The sequence below is a fragment of the Vollenhovia emeryi genome, unplaced genomic scaffold (assembly GCF_000949405.1).
Source record: "Vollenhovia emeryi isolate VEMERY1.0 unplaced genomic scaffold, V.emery_V1.0 DF939250.1, whole genome shotgun sequence".
In the NCBI taxonomy this organism is placed as follows: domain Eukaryota; kingdom Metazoa; phylum Arthropoda; class Insecta; order Hymenoptera; family Formicidae; genus Vollenhovia; species Vollenhovia emeryi.
Window position 1 is genome coordinate 278,273 of NW_011967116.1, and position 13,334 is coordinate 291,606.

Sequence of the window (13,334 nt, forward strand, 5' to 3'; positions counted from 1 at the left end):
AAAAAATATAATGTCATCAAAGTAGGTGATTATTGGTCTATGTAGGTGTATGGATCAGCTAAGTAGGTGTAAATTATCCTTAAAAGTGTCAAAATAGTACCAAAATTTCGACTCGTACGGGTACACGGTACGTTAAGTAAAAGCTCGCATAATATATAATTTTAATTATGTCGCAGCTATTTGCTGCAAACAAAGACCATATGTCTGTGTTTGCGCGGGAGAAGCGAATAACGAAGACGACGGCTTTAAATACTGCAGAAGATGCTCTTTTGTGAAGGCGCTCGATGCTCCCTCGTCGCAGCGCGACTTCTACTCGGAGTACTTTTTTATATTTGAACGCGCGTTTCGCGAGACACAATGCGGCGTATGGACATGTGTCCGAGGGGGACCGAGAAAAATGTAGGGAATAAAACGACGCGCGCGCGAATGCCGGGGAATAAAAAGATGAAGAATATCTACGTAATGCCACGACGGTGAAAGAACGCGCGAGCAACAGTTACTGTGTGTATGTAGAAATAATGCAGAGAAAGAAAGTATACGCGGGCGAGCGTGGGGGATGAAAAGGGTGACATTTTCTGGACGGGGTGGGCGGGGGCGGCGAGACGGTTAACGGGCGGTGTATGCGGCAGCTACTTGAAAGAAAATGAATGGACTGAAAGTAGCGAGGTGGCGGCGAGATCAAATAAGGAAGACGAGATACACGGTTGAAAATGAGAGGAGCGACGGGGAAATGAGGTGCGGTGCGCGTAGGCGGCGCGGTGAGGTTAAAGACAAAGGGAACGCCAAGTTTTAATAGAGCGGGGGCCCGCTGCGAGACGAGATAAACCGAAGGAAACACTTAATAAATGGAGACGCGAGAAGGATGACGGTGGCGAGCGAGGGGCAGGGGGGGTAGGGCGAGGGGGGGAAGGGGGAAATGTTCTCGCTAGCCTGAAAAGCTGGGATAACAATCAGGTGAACGCGACAAACAGGTCGCGAACAATAAGGCGCGTAAAAACGGGGCGGAGGCTGAGGGAACAGTTGTAGCAGGGCACGGGGGCGAAAAAGGTGGAGAGAAGGATCGATGGATTCAATGATGCGGTTTAAACTTTACTTTAAGCGGCGAACAAGACCACGGCGGGATTTTCTTCTCGGGAGCGTCGCGTCGCGTCGCGTCGCGCCGGTCTCTTTTGAAAGATAAGAGCAAGATAAAAGCGCCGAGCGGCGGGTGTATAAGCAGAGATAGAAACTGCGGAAACTTGCGAGACGGGCGCAAGAAAGATCGGTAAAAAGCGAGGGGGGGGGAGGGGCGAGGGGGAGGTGCTAAGTGAACAGCACGCAGGTGAAGAGAAGAGGGAAAGAGAGGAAACGGCGGCGCCAAGTGGCGGGGGCAGCAGAGGCTTTCGAGAATGCCTTTCCTGCTATCTTCCGCCGGCGAATGTTGAAAACTGTTGGCGATTTCCGGGAGGTTTATCCTGTCCCGACCGGCTGTATCTTCTGCATCTTCTCCCCGGGACAAATTTCTCACGGTTAAACATTTATCCCCTTATCGTCACATGCTCCAACTTGTATCTCGTGCCATTTCCCGCGCCGTTCTCTCGAAGGAAAGAAAAAAACGAAAGCGAAAGATCAATAGTCCGCCTACGGAGGGCACAAAACTCTGTCCGTTCCAATGGCATTAAGGGAGCATTGATTAGAGCACTTTGCAATCCGCTCGAGCGCGGAGGTACACTAGTTGGACGAAAAATCGTCTCGGACGTCTTTGTAAATTACAGTAATCCGAGTACGCCCTTTTCTCGAGATTAGATCTATATTGGGATAACTCTTATTGTTGTAAAAGAAAACAAAATGACGCGCGCAAATATCTAGGCTTTCAACTAAATTTCAGCTCGAAATTGCACGCCGGGCACGCAATTGGTGATTAAACGCAGATGTAATTAGGAATAATCATATTTTAATTCGTACTTTTAGTTAACGCTTCATTACTACAATCTCCGAATGAAATGCACGCTTCACTTAACAATAATTATAAATTAATATGTAATCAAGTTAGAAGCGATTGCGAAATGAGAATAATTTGCGGAATTGCTATTGTAACGCGAGCGCGCATGTAGATGCGCGCGCGTGTCCGTTTTATATCGTAAATTATAGTCGAGCTGTCGAATCCGACCGATTTGCATGACAATATTTAAAAAAAAAAGCCTCCCTTTCTATAAATCGCATAAATCCTTGTCGCGGTCTTCCCAAAATTACGATTTCAATAGAAGTGCAGGTTATTATAAAACGTAAAAAAAAAACAACGGACGACAGACGCACGAAAAAAAGATGCTAGTGGGATACGCGGATTGTTGTAATTTTCATTACAAGAGATTATAATTGCCCGCGCATTTTCTCGCGCCGCTCGCTCGCGAATTAACACCGGTTCCCCCCTTGAAATCCCTGTTATCTCTTTCTTGAGACTTTCTAATCCCTAACGAAAATATTTTCAATCTATCCGCACGGCGTATGGAATCCCCATATATGCAAACGCGCGGCTCATTAATGTAAGATAAAGAGACGCGAGCGCGAGCACTCGCGCGAGCGTCGCGGCTTGATAATAGCTATGAATATCCATCGTGCGAAGTTTTTTTTATTCCCTCTGCCCTCCCCCCGCCGCGCGAAGTCACATTGCCCTTTCGTTTGAAATGAAAATCCGCGCAACACCGAATTTACATGTTCAGCACCGCTTTCTGGCGCGGCCCTGGAGCTGTACAACGCGCAAGGTGGACGCGCGCGCGGCGCCCGGATTATGCCAAGACTTGCATAAGTTATAACAGGATGGATTCTGGCGATTACGCCGGCCGCGGCCGACCTGAGCTCACTTTGCCTGCGAGCAAATCCATTTGAAGTCGTCTCCATAGCAAACACGGCCCCCCCCTCCCCCTCGCCGTCCTAATCCCGTATTTTACTTCTTACAATTTCTACTTCTGCGAAACAAGCTCCTTCCTCATGCGCAAAGTGCACATTTATGAGATGGGTGTTACGTTTTAAATGAAAGAAGAGACTCTCTCGCCGCTCGCTAAAACCTATCTGAAATGCTTGCGTATCTTCATTCCGTTTTCCGTCTCGCCCGAAGTAAGCCGTTACATCGCGGGGGGGGGGGGGGGGGAGGGCGTAATATTGTGTTCCGGTAAACAAATTTTCTCCCTCGCCTCTCGCGCCGCTCATTCAATTGGCACCCTGCGTGACACTTTGCGACAACTCGATATGTTTCATCTAATAAGTCGCGAATTTCTAGACGACAAATTATTTCGGGAAAAGTAGAAGGAACAATGGAGCAGATTAATATAATAAATATACAGAGCGTTTCATTTTAATCGCCCCAGGCAAATATCTCGAAAACTATGTAAGATACGGAAAAACGTTTCAAACAAAAGTTGTTTTGATTCGAAGGGGAACGTTACACTGTTGAGTCGAGGAGTTGGTGGCGCGAGTAGATAGCAAGCTGAACTTATTTCCCGACCCCGCGGATCGCGCTTCAAAAAAAAATTTACAACGCCGTTCGATTAATTTTCCGGACGTAAAACGCACCCTCGTCATCCATACGTCAAAGTCCGGCGATTTTCATCCCCCCCTCCCCTTCCACCTGTTCCCTCGGGGACCGCCTCGTCCCGCGTGCATCGGCCCGCGTGGAAAGGGCTTAATTATTTCCAACGATCGGGGCACAATGCGCCTGAGGTTGAATTCTAACGACTCGATGGATGCCGCGAGATACGTGCTCTGCGTAGTCGAATCGCGCGGGATTCGACTTGACCTGTGCCCCATGCTCGATTCCATGCGCAGGCGATCGAGAGGGCAGCCGGAGGGGGGGGGGGAGGAGAGAGAGAGAGAGAGAGAGAGAGAGAGAGAGAGAGAGAGAGAGAGAGAGAGAGAGAGAAGCTTGCACAATTGAACAACCGGCTTTAATTGAAGTCGTGACCGCTGTTACGCTACCACGATTATGTTCGCATATGGTAATTCATTGTGAAGCAGCAATGTTTCGGACACGACACGCGGAGAGACACAAAGACGCCGCTACAATGTAGAGGTCTCGGTTTCGCGATTCTACGGCCGGGCCAGCGAAAATTGTGATTCAAAGGATCTTCCCATAATTGAACAGTCTTACGTGAAGGAAAGAAGGACCGCGAGATACATGTTTCTTAATTTCTTTTTCTATACTACCCCCCCCTCCCCCCAAATAATAATTTTCTAGTGCATTAGCTTCAGTGATAATCGATTGTATTACACGTAGATAATTTGCCGTGCGCGTATTTCGAGTGGTCGAAATACGTTGTGAAATTGTTTCAATGTTCCTTCACGGTGGAAAATAGACGGCGTATATACATTTTTCAATACGCTGAATTATACTTTGAAAAAGGTATCTTTTTACGAATATTGGACAAATATCTACAGCACGTGTGCAATCGATTAAAAGAATTAAAAAAATTTTTTTAGTCAGGCAATTCGTTTTAATTCTGATTGTTCCTGTGTTGGCAAGTTTCAGCCCTTGGCTCATAATTGCCACCAGAAGCAGCGAACTGTCGGAGTACAAAAAGTATCGAGGTAGTTTTGAAATTCTATAAGATCGGTGATAATTCTGTTTTACACGATTACGTTAATTCCGTGCCCTTTTTGCCGTAAAGACTTTCTCGAATCTTAAATCTCGAATCTTAAAGAGCTTCACGAAACGAGAAACGTTCAATTTTCCTGTTCCATTTAAGCGAAGAGAACTGGAGATGTGATATATTTGTCGCTGCGTTTTGATTTAACAACGTTCCCGATCCTTTTGCAAAAAGGCGCCTCTATTCTTGTAATAGTTACGAATATGCGAATGGCCAATTTCGAGTAATCGCATTTCAAAGTTCCCAGAACGCTATTCTTGACAATCGCGAGGCGAAACGTATACGCGGCTTTTCCCCCGCAATGTTGAATCGGTCGCATCATGCGTTTTTAGAAAGTTTTAGAAAGTTTTTTTAAAGCGTGCGCTCAATAAATATAATAAAACCAGAAGCTCTTCAACTAAAACGTAAAATTAAATATCGCTCTGAAACATAAATTCTAATAAGTCAATTAAAAAGTAAGCCGTGTAAAATATGAATATCGAGGAAGTTACATTCAACGCTCCCATTATAAACGCATTAGAAAATATCGATGTTGCGGAGAGGCGATTCCCTCGAAATGACAGATAAATATATCGCTCGACTATTTCGTTTAAATAAAACTACAGAACAAGAAATTTAATACAAATATTGTCCAACTGCATTTAGTTCTCCGAGCAAGAATATCTACGACAGATTCCTCAACTGAAACAACTATTATAAAACTGTACGATAATAAAATTAATAAAAAACTATTTGTGCATAAAAGATATAACAATGTTACTTGCAAGTGGGACAATCAAATGGATGTTGTAAAAAGCATTTCCATAGCTACAAGTCAACCCGCAGAATCTCGTAGTATACCAGAAATTATTGATAGTATAATAACAAGACAAGAAATTCATTATTTTTACTTTTATGTTATGAAATTTTAATCATTATATTATTATCGCGCTAATATCAATAGGAAATTGAATCGGTGATTGCAAAAACAACACGCGTCCAAAAAGTTTCGAAATTGACTTTATTGCAAAAGTCGGCTTGTCTATAGACCCTAGAGGATGCATATAGGGTTAAATAGTAAAGTAGCAGCAGGTTTTCTGAGGTGAGACAGCAGGTTTTCAACACCCAAATTCAATCACAAGTCTTTTTTCGCGACGATTATGCAATCTAACAATGAATTTTCCACGAATAGACATCACGCCAAGGACAATAAATTCATGGCGGAACCAACAGATGACGCCTATTAATTTAGCAGAAACTCTATCTCATAATAGGGCACTTTCGTCTAAATAATGAGTTGAAACAGAGCGTTGGGTGCAGAGAGCACACGAGTCACTGTAAAATTGACAGTAATTTACTGCATTTACAGTAATTTAATTTACTCTTTTCCCGGAAATTTTTATCTAACAATGATACAAATTCTGGTTCATACGATTTTACACGTAAGTCAATCAGTTTTCCATTACTTTGTGATTTCAAATTAATAAAATTCGTATGGCTCAAAATGTCATAATCACAAATTTGAAGGAATAAAGGACTTTGTGACTTTAATTTCGTGTTTTCAATTTTATATAATTTTTTACACTTCGGTTATAAATTGTTTCTAATAATAAAACCATTTCAATAATAAAACATTATTTCACCTGTTATTATTCGCTGAGTGTAGAAACAACATAGGTTCAATGAGAATCAACAAGCAATTATCAGATTACATTTATGTGGAGCTTCAAGGATCGAACGCGAGAAGTAAAATCAGGTTTTTCAAATAGCTGTACAGTTTTATTGCTCTCCTGTAAAACTTGAAAAATGGGACTCAAGTGCTGTCTGAACTTGCCGATTCAAAAACGAATATTCACAACTTCTCAATGCTCGTACAGTTGGCCCTTCACCCCTTTAATTTGTAGCACAAGATGAGCCAATGAGCGAGACTTTCCCGTACAAAAACAATTAAAATCAAAGCGAGTCGCCTAACTAAGAAAATCGATTCAACGCACGTGTGCTGTAAACATTTGTCCAATATAAAAGAAGATTATACATTTTCCAGCGTTACAGTATAATTCAGTGCCTTGAAGAATGCACGTACCTTTCCCATAACTTTGTACCGTGGAGGAAAATCTCAGAACGCATCTCGACTAGTTGAAATACGTGTTTACATAACGCGAATGAGTTCAAGAACACAGAGCCTCGGATGGAGATAATAACAGATTTGAAATGAAGCTGCTGCCGGGACGCGAAGCCACGGGGAGGAACGTCCCTCTCGCCGGCGAAGCTCAGTCACGAAACACAAACGGATCTCGGATAATTGAAATGCTTCCGGGGTCGCGGACGAGAGCGAGGGGAGGGGGGGGGGGGTTCGTCGGCGAACATTTCCTTTTTCGTGCCATGTAAATTGCATTACCGGGGCGACCGGCGGATATCAGTGTCGCCCGCGCCCGCGCGGGCGGGAAAAAAATCAAATCGCGCTCGCCGGTGTACCGCTCGTTTCCTCCTGGTCGACGCGACGCGACGCGACGCGACGCGGCCATTAAACATTCATATTCTCGCGGGCGTAAACTTTAAAATTCCGTCATGAATGTCGAACTTTTCCTTTATCGCGTCTCGCGCGCCCCACTGAAACTTCTTCTCCAACTTAAAGGTCGTGAAATGCCGCCCGGTAAAGAGGTGTAGTCAGAATTTCTCGGCTCTTATGCAAAAAAAAGGAGAGAGAGAGAGAGAGAGAGGGAGAAAGAATCTGCCGGTAATTCTATTTTCGCGCGCTGAATTTCCACTCGTGCGGTTGCTTTTTAAGTAGCCTCGCCGAAAAGTCTGCACGTGACATTTTTCTAATGTCGTATTGTTAAAAGTTAATTTAAAAATGTTAATGCAGATAGAAGCCGTTCTACGACGGTACGTTTGACGACTTTTCGCATCAGCGATCTTTTCAAAATTGTCTAAGCGTTTACCCAATAAACGCACGATGGTCTATTAAATGCGGAATAGTGTAAAAGTGGTAGAATGATTGTACTGTTTTCCCCACTGACTTTTATATTAACTGCGTTTAATAAACGTTTAATGTACCATCGTGTGTTTATTGGATATCTTAAATGAAAATAAAATGTGTGTTTAAGGCGGTTTTCGCCAATGGCGCTTGACTTTAAACTTAATTCACCCTTTGTCTCTTTCTGCTTATCCCTTTAGAATAAATTACTTGAGCCAAGTTCCAAATAATTTAAGAAAGATGCAAAGGGGGAGAAGAAGGTTTGAAATATTGAATTTATTATTTTAAAAAGCAAATAAACGTACTTACTTGGAGAAATTTTAGAGTCTAACTCGCTCAATTACACTGAGAAAAATATCTTGGCTTATCTAATCGGATAACTCAATTACACATTAACAAACGGATATATTCGATTAAATTGTCTATCCGACAAAAAATATTACCGGTTTTTCGATTGCATTTCGTCGGTAACTGACAATTTAATCGGAGAGCTTAATCAGAAAAACCGACGGTTAATTTTTCATCGTAAACACCACTTAATCGATTTAGCCAATGGTAATTTTTCTCGGTGTGTACATAAATTAATTTTTCCTCGCGACTTTTCATTCTACGGCCCTGTCTTGCGGGAACCTGACCCGCCCTTGTCGTAAAACGGGCCCTCCCCGTATTCAATATAGTTTCAAGTCTACACTGAGAAAAATTTCCATCGGATAAACCAATGAAATAGTGTTTCCGACGGTTAATTTTTCCGATTACGTTTTCCGACTGAATTATGGCTACACCCGATAAGATTTATCCGATGAAATGTGATTGAAAAAACCGAACATATTTTTCATAGGATATACAATTTAATTGGATTATCCGAGTATATTTATCGGACATTTTTCTCGGTCTAACAATAATATATTATTGACGCATGCACGTCTTTGATATCGAGAGAGAATTTACTTTAGAGTCCAAGAGGAAAGGTAAGGTTTCTTTAACGACAGTTGCACCGCGATTCTCCCGAGATACGTCAAACTTCCATTCCGCGGTTTCGCATCCGCAGGATCACGATCGTAGAAAACGTCGCGTCCTAAATCGATTTGCGCCGACGAAGGGCTTGAGCGGAAAGATTGTCCCAACCGTTCACGATTCCGTTGTAAGACTTCACATTTGTCGTAGACGTGTGTCGCGTCCCTCGCATTGCGTCGCGTGGCGACGCACGACGATTCTTCGCGCGTTCACTTCCGACACCGACTTACGTCTTACGACGGCATCACAAACGGTCGCGACAATCTTTCTGCCCAGTCCCGAAGACAGAGAATTGACCATTTACCCGACAGATCGGCTCGCTTGCGACGCTGCCCGAATCGAAGCACCGCCGTTGGACCTCGACGGTGGAAACCGGGAATCCGTTTTACCGTCGTCGGAAATTTCAGGGATCCTCCGACTCGTTGTTCCTCTCGTCGGTCGCACTACGTCCCCCACGCACGCCCACTCGGGAGAACAGGCCAAATGACGACGAGAAACGGCGCGAAACGGCGCGAAAGTCTGCCGGACGACACTTCGCCACGCATCCTGGCGCGCATGGCGTCGCGAGAGCAAACGCGGCTAACTTCGTGGCGCGAAGTCGACGCGGAGAACAAACGCGGCCGCGAGAGGATTCGGCATATTCTGCCGAACACGTTGTCCGTTGCAGTTCGCACACGAGCTTTCCACGTTGGGAACGAGTTGTCACGGACACTTGACGCGCGTACGAACCGGCCGAAGTGGTAGCGTCTTTCGTCTGCGCGCGCAGCCGTGTCTTGAGACGCGCGAACCCCGTAGGACTACGTCACGATGCGCGGCGTTTGCCGCGTTGTTTAAGGTAGTTCTTTCGTAAAATCAGTTACGTGAGAATTGTTTCAAATTTTTACAGTTTATTCTTTACATAAATACGTGCAAAATAAGACTAATTAAATTAAAATTGACCGTCTCAAAGTTCTAAAAAAAATTGTTAAAGTTTACTATGTTACACGAAATATCACGTGTAAAACACGTTAAAAATATTATTACATGTAACAATATAATTCGTTGTGATATTATTACATGTCAAATATTATTTACACATATTATTATGTTTTAGAATATTAATATTTGCGTTTGCAAACGCAAATGGTGGCACATTTTATTTTTTTAAAGCTTAACGATGAATGAGATTCGTATGAGAAACAAATACGTTATAAAGTAAAATAGAACGAATAACTGGAAAAAAATCAAAATTATTGACCGTTTCGTTTCAACAATATAAACAGTTAAAACTGAAAAATGGGAAGAATTATGTAGTAGACATGAGTGTAGCGTAAGAGATGTGGCAACAGCACCTCAAACTACAATCTTTCGAATCTATAATATTTTATATTATGTATTAATCGTAAGTGTATTCTTTAGAACAATATTGCACCAAGATATATCATTGTAATAATTGAGTGCTGGTTCCTGTCTGGAAGAAACTTTGAGCATTACTGTCGCGAAACAACTACCTTAAGGGGACGCTGGAGCGATTCGGCACTTTTGCACCTTTTGCACTTAAGACCGTCTGTTTCGTGGAAACATTTGTGTAATGTGCAAATTAAATGGCTTACGTGTACAGATCGAAAGCAGCTTGCTATTCCAGCTAAATTAAAGAACAACATGGCATCACTGAAACTAAATTTGTAAGTCTAATAAGAAATAATAGTGAGCAACACACTACATGTACTGTGTGTTGCTCAGTATTATTTCTTATCAGACTTATAAACTTAGTTTCAATGATGCCATGTTGTTCTTTAATTTAGCTGGAATAACAAGGTGCTTTCGATCTGTACACCTAAGCCATTTAATTTGTATATTACACAAATGTTTCCGTGAACTGGCAGTTTCTAGGTTAGAAAGGTGCAAAGGTGCAGAATCACTCCAGCATCCTCCGGTTCTACGTTGATCGAATCGTGCGTCGCAAACGTCGCAAATCATAGATTCGACCAAACAGCGTTGAATTAGAACCAGACTACGACCCTTGCGACACTACGATGCGACCAATGTAGAACCGGCCTGAGGCTGGATCTACGAAAGACGCAGCGAGTCGCAAGTCGCAAGAAATCGGCCAATGACAGTCGATTATTCTTGTTATATGTGACTGTGATTTGTCAATTCCTTGCGGCTTACGACTTGCTGCATCTATGGCCGGTATTCATAGTCAGATCTTATATTCAAGACAGTCTTAAGATCATCTTTAGATACTCGGTAGCCAATGTTTTATACAGCATCTTTAGATAAATTCAAGACAGTCTTGAATACAAGATCTCACTATGAATACCAGCCTAAGGAAATGCTGGAGTGATTCTACACATTTCGCACCTTTTGCACCTAGACCTGCCAGTTCATGAAAACATTTGTGCGATATTATATAATTTACTTTGTATATACTCTGATGATTCACTGGCGATAGAAAATTATTCGTTAGAAAAAGTATTTTAACGTCTTTTGTACAAGATTGCTCCGTTTACATCGGATAATCATTGCGATTGTATTCATAAATGAAACTTTGCTTTTTTTCTAGTCACAAATGACATACTACCTCTCTCTTAGATTTAAATTAAAATGTTATCCGATAAAAACAGACTTGTAGAGGCCCTCCACCACCCCCGCCGATTTCGATCGACGGTCCTCTTTTCTTTACAATTTGACTTTTTACATTTTTAATGTATTATTTATTTTATTTCTCTTATAATTTGCTTTACAATGTGTACAATATTATAAAAGAAACAATTACATTATACAATTAAAAATGTAATATCTGATAAACGCATAACAATTTTCGCGATTGGGATTTATAATAATTTTCATCTTATTATACGCATCCGATTACGTATTTAATATAAGACTTTTTAAAATTTCTACAACTGTTGTACAATTTCAAATAAGTACAACAAAATTACAATAAAATACTATTTTAATATTAATACCTACAATATTCATGTATATTATAATATTTATATTACAATCTTTTATTACAATGTTTATTACAATGTAACGTTCCTAATGATTATTTTAGTAATTTTTTTAGTATACATTTTATTAAAAGAATTTTATTAAAAATAACGACAAATATAATTATATTTATTAGTATTACATATACTATATATTTCATAATATTATAATAATAAGTGTAATTTTATACGTTCTTATTACGTTGCAGTTATAATTTTATCTATCTCTGTAATTATCGAGTTATATCCCCCTGTCCCTGACTACCCGAATTCCTACCTACCCGGACTCCGATATATACTCCTATCTATCCATTTTCCCACCTACCCGGCGTTTATACTTATTCTTAAGAAACCTACAAGTCTTTCGTTGAAACCGCGACGCGATTTATAAGAGTAACCGATTTGGGGTTACACGCGCGTGATTTAATATGGATTTAATTAATTAATTAATAAAGGATTCTTTTTAATCTCGCACATATGCGAGAATATGTAAAAAAGATAATAATATAACCCACCCGAAATCTGGCAAATAAGAAGAAATCAACAATTATTTCATACAGCATCAATTATAACATACTCCATCAAAGTGATCTATATTGACCACTTATCATATCGTTGGGCCAGGTTGGACCTACCTTTCGTCGACCCTGGCCATAGAATCTGGTCATTTTGACCAGAGATCAGGAAGAAAGGAAACTCATCCTTCCATGGTCGGTTTGTTATCGTAACCGACAAATATTACGTACGATTTGAATTATATACGAGCGACGATCGTATCGAAAAATACACGACGAGAAGTTAATTAAGAAAAAATTTTAATTCGAAAAAATTTACTGCACAAAGCTAATTAAATATATTTCTGCCCGTTATTTACTCGAAGAGCATTGACCGTCTCTTCGCGACGCGATCTTTGAATGCGAAATTCAAGTCTATACACGGAAAACAGTTTACTTCGCGTTTTATTAATTTTAATCATATTCCGCGATAAATGAACATTTCTAATACGGACGAAATAAAAAAGTACTAATGACATGGAAACGTTTTTAAAAGCCGATCGCGAAACACGAACGCGAAAACCGATCGCGGATGAGGATGCGTGTGATTCGCGCATGTGCTCATGCGACACGCATCTTGAAGGTGCCGCGAAATATATCGAATAAATGACGCGAGATCCAGAATTAAAGAACTTTCTCGGCTTTAACGAAATGATAGAGAGTGATATTGCATTTGGATATTACAGGTAAATCTTTAACTGCCAACAATGTATAGTAATTTAAAATGTTTCCGCGCTCTCAATAAAACATTTGGAATCTCACGTCATATGCATTGTTTTACTTTACATGCCAATATATAATGGATAAAAAATGGATAGATTACAAGTGCGCTCGACAAATACGTCAATAAATCATTTGTCCTATTCGCGTACTTTCCGCGATGTTCCAGCGATTCTCAACATAAAAACTGAGCTCAGTACACTTTGATTCGTAGAGCTCTGTGAGATTAAACGAAAGAAAATTGGAGAGCCCGTTGAATGTCAAAGGCCCCGACTGTGTATCAAATAAAATATGAATTTATGTTACAATCTATCCATCTTCCGGTAACGATACCTACGTTCTACGTTCTACAGTCTATGATCTACGATCTACGGGATGTAAATTCGTTACCTTGGTTAAAAAAAACTTACAACTTACCGGCCCGATGCGCAGCAGCGGAGTTAGCTATGTTGCGTTGACCTGTAACACACAAACATAGAATTCATATTAAAAAAAT